The sequence below is a fragment of the Physella acuta genome, unplaced genomic scaffold, assembly GCF_028476545.2.
Source record: "Physella acuta isolate Inbredline_101_S28 unplaced genomic scaffold, ASM2847654v3 ptg000129l, whole genome shotgun sequence".
NCBI lineage: Eukaryota > Metazoa > Mollusca > Gastropoda > Physidae > Physella > Physella acuta.
This window is the reverse complement of record NW_026731648.1, coordinates 256,174-264,678: the sequence shown is the minus strand read 5'-3', so window position 1 is coordinate 264,678 and position 8,505 is coordinate 256,174. Positions and strand designations below refer to the sequence as shown.

The 8,505-nt window shown below is 31.9% G+C and overlaps 1 long non-coding RNA gene across 1 annotated transcript; it reads right to left on the bottom strand.

Moving 5' to 3' along the window:
• Nucleotides 1-6,438: 6,438 nt before the first annotated feature.
• On the bottom strand, nucleotides 6,439-7,473 carry LOC131935043 (uncharacterized). Its single transcript, XR_009385900.1, has 4 exons — nucleotides 7,425-7,473; nucleotides 7,225-7,280; nucleotides 7,043-7,126; nucleotides 6,439-6,562 (listed from the first exon to the last, which is right to left on the bottom strand). It is a non-coding gene; the product is annotated as an uncharacterized LOC131935043 (long non-coding RNA).
• Between the last annotated feature and the right edge of the window lie 1,032 nt (nucleotides 7,474-8,505).

Sequence of the window (8,505 nt, the reverse complement as noted above, 5' to 3'; positions counted from 1 at the left end):
AACTACAGTGCCGCCAGACCCCGCAATGCGGGGGGGCCCACGCCATTTAGGGGCCCACAGCCGACCATAATAAAAGAAATTTATAGTTTTTAAAAAAAAATCTAATTTTCTTGCATTTTTGACTTGATGTTTGTTTTGTAAAACGATTACCGTAGCTGCGGTTTTATTATCTTTATTCTATAGACACCACCCCACGCTCTTGTATATTCTTTTTCCCTTTGTTTTTAAACCACTGTGGAAGCCGAGTCCTCACTCTCCTACAATTAAACTAAACAAAGATAAGCAAACGTTCAAACCACTTCCATGACTTATTTCCCTTTTTTAAATAATCAAATTGGTGTGCTCATGAGCTACTTTTAATAGATTTGTACTAGACGAATTAGAAAGCAATTATTTCCCTTAATTATTTTTTTTATAAAGTACTTACTAAAGAATGACATTGTATAAAAAGGAAATGTATTTAAAATTCATAATATAAATACGAAAAAACATTTAAAAAATCATAACACGAGACACCATTACTTCTACAAAGCTTTCATGTTTTATATTCTTTTGGCCGACAAATTGATAAGAACACCTATAGCGCAGATGAAAATAAAAGGATTTTATAAAAACACAAAAATAAAAATAATCTACCCCCTCCTCTCCTCCCCTCTATCCACTTTACCCTCAGACATGATAACCCCACAATCCCTTTAACTGTTCCAACGACCCCACCACCCACCGCAACATCAATATCCAGAACTTATTTAAAGTTCTAAATCTTGTCTCTTTCCCCTCATCTTTCACACTGCAACCTTTTGAAAACTCAATGCGACCACTACAACACCCTTTCAACTAGTCAACTTAAGTTGTTTCCCTACATAGAAAATGCTTCACTGTCCCATTGACCCTCTCTGAAAAATGTCCTTTCCTCTCCCCACCCAGACTTCTGAAACTTTCGTTTGACCTTCATCCCTGTTACTGTCATCCTTTACAATTTTTTTTTATAATCAAATACATGACATCATGTAAATATTCATTATGTACATTTGCAAAACCTTTCGTTTTCATTTGGTGTTCAAAATTATGTTTAAAAAATTTGATGTTGATGTACTTGTTTTAATTGCAAATAAAAGTATTTAAAAAAAAAAAAAAAAAAAAAAAAAAAAAAAAAAATTAAAAATAAATGTAAGTGATATATCTTAAAAGAAAGCTACATGCAGGACTTAACAATTATTGTTGTAAATCTGTATCAGTCCTCACAAGCCGGTGATGAAAACTAATACTGAAGCGACCATGTAAGGCAAATTTACGCTGTAAATTACAAGTCTGAGGCAAAGAAAAAATAATGATATTTCGAGTCAGCTTTCAATACTCAATGCTTTAAGTACCATACGAAAAGGGCTTTTTCATCAGTGTAGTAATACACCTTGTGTTGTGTTCTTTTCCATGCTGGTGGAGGTTGAAGTTGACTTTATTGAACTGTGAAATAAACTCTAGCAAAAACATAAAAAAAAAAAAAAATAAATAAAAAAAATAAAAACACACTAATGCACTTACTCACTTGACATGATGTAGTAATTTGTTTTAATTAAAAAAAAACATTGTTTTTTCTAAACCCGAACAGGCCAGTAATGAGTATTCTATGTTCGTGTTTTGTGTTTGTATATATATATATATATATATATATATATATATATATATATATATATATATATATATATATATATATATATATATATATATATATATATATATATATATATGGGGGGGGCCTAAAAAAATTTTTTTGCGGGGTGGCCCTTTTTTTCTAGTTCCGCCACTGGCTCATACATTTTAAAAGTAATTCCATCTCGCTATCAACTGCACATGTAAAACTACCTACGTATTACATAACGTGTAATGTGCAATAAGTAGTGATACTGACAAACTTTAACATAGCTACGTGTAAAGAGTTATTAAAGGGTCGTAACTGTGTTGTACTTATTAAAACTTTGAATTCATCTAAGTGTGGTTTCATTCCATCTCATAAGTTTAGACATTATGCTCCGGGGGAGATAGGAGGAGCATTTGAAACTTCCCCGGGGGTAGGACAATTGTAAAAGCGTGTATTTTCTATTTGAATTTATTATTTCCAACGTCCCGGTGATATGACAGTTATAAAAGTATTTTCTATTTAAATTTATTATTTCAGACTCGCCCTGGGGAGATGACGAGATGTATAGAAACAGTTCCATGTTCCAAAAAAATGCTACTTGTTTCTGGATCAGCTTTATTACTTTATACAGACTTTCTTAGAATTCTAGTTTCATATAGCTCTAAAATGATGTAAACAAAAATAGATTACATACTTGTTTATACAATACCACGTGTAGGCTATGTAAAACACATGGAAGCCTCGTCATAAAATAATACAATATGTTACTGCCAGTATGACAATATACTGCCAACAAGTATTATAAATATAACTAACTTAGCATATCTAGTCCGCAGCATGAGACAATAGTAGTAGGATAAAATAAACACAAGTATTATAAATATAATTAACTTACTTAACATATGTAGTCCGCAACATGCGGCACTAGTGTGATAATATAAAATCACAATACCTACATTAGGTCTATTTACATTACTCTAGTTATTCTATGCCCATGTTAGCAACTATCCTGATCACCCGCAGCCTTGAGTTTGAATGCCAGTTGACACATTCACAGCTACACAGAGTCCTAGCTGTGACATGACATAAGAAACACGGTGAAACATTGCTCACCGAAGAGCACAAATATAATAATTTAATATCAACATTTGCTGTCCCACAGGGGCCGCAACCCAATAAGTTGTAAATCAGCCCCCTGACCCATGGTGTTACACTATAGGGGAGATAACAATGATATTTCGCATTTGATTAGTCTGACTGAGCCGGGTTATCTCTACTTAGGGAGCGCTACATAATTCTCATGGTAAGATGTTCTACTTGTAAGGTACTCAATTTTCAGAAAATAAAATTATAACATTATTTTTTCAAATATTAGCCTTCACTGTTATGTTAAATTGGTGTATTTACTTCGAGTTTGTTTGTTGTTTCTTTTTGGTGAAGGAGGTAGTGAGTTTGTGTCTCTACCAACATACAGTTATTAGATCAGTGCTAAAATCTGAAGCCATCACAACAAACAGAAGTATTCAGTGAGCAATCACATCACAAGCTTCCAGACATTGAAGGTTACTGAATCAAGTGACTTACTCCCCGTGTCCGGTCAAGGGTGTCTGTATGGCAGTCAGTTGCACCTGTTGTAATCACTAATGAAAATAAACAACCCTTCACAACAATAAACTTATACTTACTTAATGCCAGACTACATAGCACATACAATAAACTTATACTTTATGCAAAGCCACATAGCACATACAACAAATTGATACTTGCTTTATGCCAGGCTAAATAGCACAGGCTTGTTTTAGAGCTATACTACATGTAGATTGTATTACTGTAGACCTACCTCATGAAACAATCTTTTCAATAAAAGAAAAATATTTCTATTCACTTTTGTAGTATCGGTTGCACAATTTTTTACTTGAACTATCACTATTCACTATTATGATAAAGGGTTTTATGATTGTGATTAGAGTTGGCAGCTACCAGTGATCTTATAAGTAGGCCCTATTTAAAAAAGAAACATTTCATTTTTTTCCTAATTATAATACAATTACAAATCACATTTTTGTTAATAACAGAAGATTGTATTAATTAATGAAATGTGTTTTTTAATAAAAAGTCTTGACAAAAGCAATTAGAAATTAACTAGGATAAACAACCATACAAGTAATCTAAGATTTATAGATTACACTTTACACACACTGTAGTAACATAAACATTTGTACATGATGGTGGACGTAAAAAGAATGTCAGACAAAATTAGATCAAAGGTATTCAAGTTGAAAAACTGGCATCCATAATATTGACAATAAATTCCACACAATAAACGACACACAAGTTAAGCTAAACATATCCAGCCCATAATATCCTACACAAGAAAGCAGATATGTATAACCACATGTGTATCTTTTGACCTGATGCCTGAAAATATAACCACTAGCTTCAAAGAGAGGTGGAAAGAGAAATACACCAAAAAACAGTTACTTCCCATAGGTATGAGAGCATTAAGCCAGGTTGGTAATAGACTCAAGACTATATATGATTATGTCCCTAAAAACCAACAGTTTCTTCATGTAATATACATCTATTAAGATCTCTCAATCCTTTATTACATCACTGTAAATTTGCTCAATTCAGAAATTTCCTTCTAAATCACTGTGCTCTAAACCAGGCATACTCTCAACATAGAATTTACTAGGTTTAAGTTAATATAATCATTACTATCACAAACTATCTAACATAACATACTATCATAGAATCAAAAACACAAAAACATTTTTTTTTAAATACAAATATACTATTTTACAAAGACTTCAAGATAAAAAACAGAGTTTTAACATTTTAACTTTCTATTTCAAGAATTTCATTTTATCAACTGATGAAAATCTAAGGTGAAGATGCCATTGGATGTAATTATTTTTTTGAAAGGATTTAACTTTTCATACAATTTGCATGACTAAAACTATACCCCTGATTTATACCTTATGGAAGTCACTGGGCTAGGGACACTGCAAAGAGGGTTAGGTCCGGGATAGCCTTGATATGCTGTAAATATTTCACTTATGTCTAATCTAACATTTTCCTTAAACTAGTTCTTGAGTGCGAAAGTCAACTTATCAACAGGTAAAAGGTTGTTTGTTTTTTAAGAAAGAAAGTTATATCAAACTGCAAAATAGAAAAATTATTTTTTTCTCATCTTAAATTTGTGGTTAGATTAATGACAAAGCTAAAAATCAAGTATTTATGATAATTCTATACAGACATGCCATTATTCCCCATTTCTAATTTATTAAAAAGAAATTATACCTATGTCAAAAGCATATTGATATCAAATACATAATAATAACAAACTAACAAAAAAGGACATTTTTCTAAGAAAGTTATGTTCATCTTGTAATGTAATGACATTTGTAAATAAAATATCAAGACAGTCTAGTAAGAAAAAATGATAATGTAATGACATTTGTAAATAAAATATCAAGACAGTCCAATAAAACCAATGATAAACAATCACATGTATAAAAAAAACTATTAAAAAAACTAAAAAAAAAACTATACTACAAGATACACTACAACAGGCTTTTTCTCCCAGTAGAAAAAAAAGGTGACACAATTGGAGCCTAAAGAATTTTTTGAGTGGCGCTGACAGTGGATTACTGATCAATTCAATGAATACAACACTAAAACAGCTTGAAATCCACTGACTTATTCAAGTTATTAGCCAAGAAAATCATCAAACTATCAGTGGTTACTGACAATATCAGTAATCAGCTCAAAATTCATTAACTTGTTTGTTGAGATGATGATCAAATTATCAGTGGTTGATAAAACATCAACTAAAAATCAGTTTACAAACATCTTATTTGTGTGGGCAATTATTGATTAATTAACAGTGGTTGTGGACAAAATCAGCTTGATAATTTTGTTGCCACAGTTGATCATCAAACAACACTAGAGTGGTAGCTGACTTAGGCTAAACGAAATCAACTTGAAAACAATTGAATTTTTTGGCGGAGTTAATTAAACAAATGACTAAAAAAATCAAAATTAAAAAAAACTATTTCACCAAGGCTGGAAACTAATGACACAAGTGATATACTAAAGCATCAATCATTGTTCATGCATAGAAATAATTTATTACAATTCACACAGACCAAGTTTGCATTCCTTCTAGTATACGTGCACACCTATAAGCAAGGTGTTCACAAATTTAAACACTTTCAGACAAAACAGAAAAAAAGGAAAATACATTTTATACAGTGATTTAAAAAACTGGTTAAAAAATCACTGAAACAGGTAACCTTTTGAAAATCTGCCTGCTGGGATTAAGACCTTGACTAGAATTACTTCATACTGAATGTCTGCGTTTGGTGGTATTCCTAACCTCGGTATTCCAACCGCACCAAAACTAGAAAAAAGAAAGTTAACACATAAATCAATCTATACACTTCTAAGTTTTATATACATCCTCCAATAATGACATTGAAAATCAAAAGCTCTGTATTCAGACCAGAACTTGGACATTTTTCCATCTAGAAACTGGTTGGCTTCAGTAATATTTTTTTTTTTAAAGTATTAAAGGTAGCAGGTTTGAATAAGAATAGAAAATGACTTACGCTTGACTAGACGGAACTGTAATGTTTCGGTAACCTCCCTCTTTCATGCCTATAGAACACAACAAAAATCTATTGTAATTTCTTAAATAATCTTATTTAAACAAGAGGTATTTGGCTTAGTTGCTCCTACATTGTACCTTTCTACTCAGATAACAAATGTTTGTAAAAAACAAAAATACCTACCAAGGATGGACTCATCTAACCCAGGGATCAGTTCCCCACCCCCTAGGATGAACGAGTATAGCTGAGCTCCAAAATTAACAAATGGCTCCGTTTGTCCAGGCACAATGCCGCGTAGCTGTAAAAACACCTGGGAAAAAAAAGGGAATCCAATATTAAACAGAGACTAGCCGATTTGGTTTCACACACAAGCAAAGGCAGCCCTAGCACCCCCCCCCCCCCCCATCACAGATAATTATCACATCTCAATAGAACCTATTATACATGTTATTAGTAAAATAAGAAATCTGCAGTTTACAGAATCCCTAAAAGAGACACATTCAACAGTATACTGGGTAATAGAACCTACAGCAATCAAACTTTAAATTTTATACCAATTTATCAGCTATAAAAACAAAAGTGGTGTGAAATACATGTTGTGTCAATATAGTATTTTATTTTTTAAACTGTTAGTTTGAAATTTTCTTAACTCAATAGTATGTGACTGCAGAAAGTGAAATAAGTACACCCCTAAAACCAGAATACCAGGACATTCTGGAAGAGTGGCACCCACATAAAAGAAACTAAAAACAGCAATATTATAGAGTTTACTTATTAGCAGAATACTTACTTCTGACTTTGGTTCAGCCCTTCTGCCTTTTCCTTCTACGAAGTCACAATATATGCAGCCATTTTGTAATTTAACAATAGTGCGCTAACATAGAAAAAAAATATTACTTAACATTAAATCAAATAAGTAAATTGATAAAAAGTTTAAAAATTCAAGTTAAGTAATGAGAGAAGTATACATACATCAAGTGCTTTCATAAGCTGTCCTGCGACAGCTTTTGTGCTTGAAATAATGGCAGCTTGAATATCAATTTTAAAAATGACATTTAAAAATTATGTACATGCAAAAAATTTTTGTAATAATGCACTAACTCAACTAACTGCTTGTTTTAAAAAAAAAAAATTAAACAAAACATCAAGTTAATAAATGAGACCTCACATACTTTGCAAATCTTCATGGTTTATATAATTTCCATATACACGGCAAACACCTAAAAACAGAGAAAAAATATTAATAAGAATATAATGAAATAAATATATAATATAATTACATTATTCTAAATAACTCTGCAATAGTGCAATGAAATTAGTTACCATCTCTATAATAGATTGACGACAGAAGCCTGTGGTTGTATATAACACATTTATTGGGTCTAACTACATCACGATGGTAACACACAGAGAGGACGGAAGGAAGTACACAAGGGACATCACTCAAGATAACAATATTATAAATATAACTAATACAGAAGAGTGAGTTCCCTTGACCTCACAATTATTTCAATCTATTACATCCCTTTACCCTTAGAACACAATAACACATCTCTCAATAGAACAATTGATAGTATCCTAAAATCACCAATTATATTGTAACATGAACATTATGGTAGATTACATCCTTACAAACAATGCACAATATGCCACAACATAATCAAGATACAAAACAATGATGTCAAAGTCCTTTTGACCTTTAAAATCATAGGTCTAACTTATTTGGGACTTTGATTGTCCTGCTTGACCTTCTCAGTGGCTTTTGATTTGGTGACTCAATATTCTGACCATCTGGATTCTCTATCTCAGGAGGTCTAGGATTTAAATCATTAACTCCAGAATTTACATTTTCTGACTCCAGACAACTTGGTTCACTCATATCAACAGAACTTGGTTGTGGAACAAACTGAGTTGGTGTGAACTGTTCAGATTTGGTGGGATTGACAGATTCACATTTATTATCTGCACAAGTTATTTTTAACTTTATAAGACACAGGTCCTGTACATTGAACAATTTGACCTGGTATCCATTTTTCCCTTCTCCCATGATTTCTTAGATACAAATTCTCATTAACACCAAATTCTCTTTCAATGGGTGTTCTGTCATGATTTACTTTTTGAATTGGCCTCTGAAAGTATTATGCTATTATTCAGATCCTTAATTGACATAGATTTCTTTGATTGATCAATTTTCTCAGGTAATCTGATAGTGCTTTCCTGGTAACCAAAGATACTGTTTATGAGTAATATTCT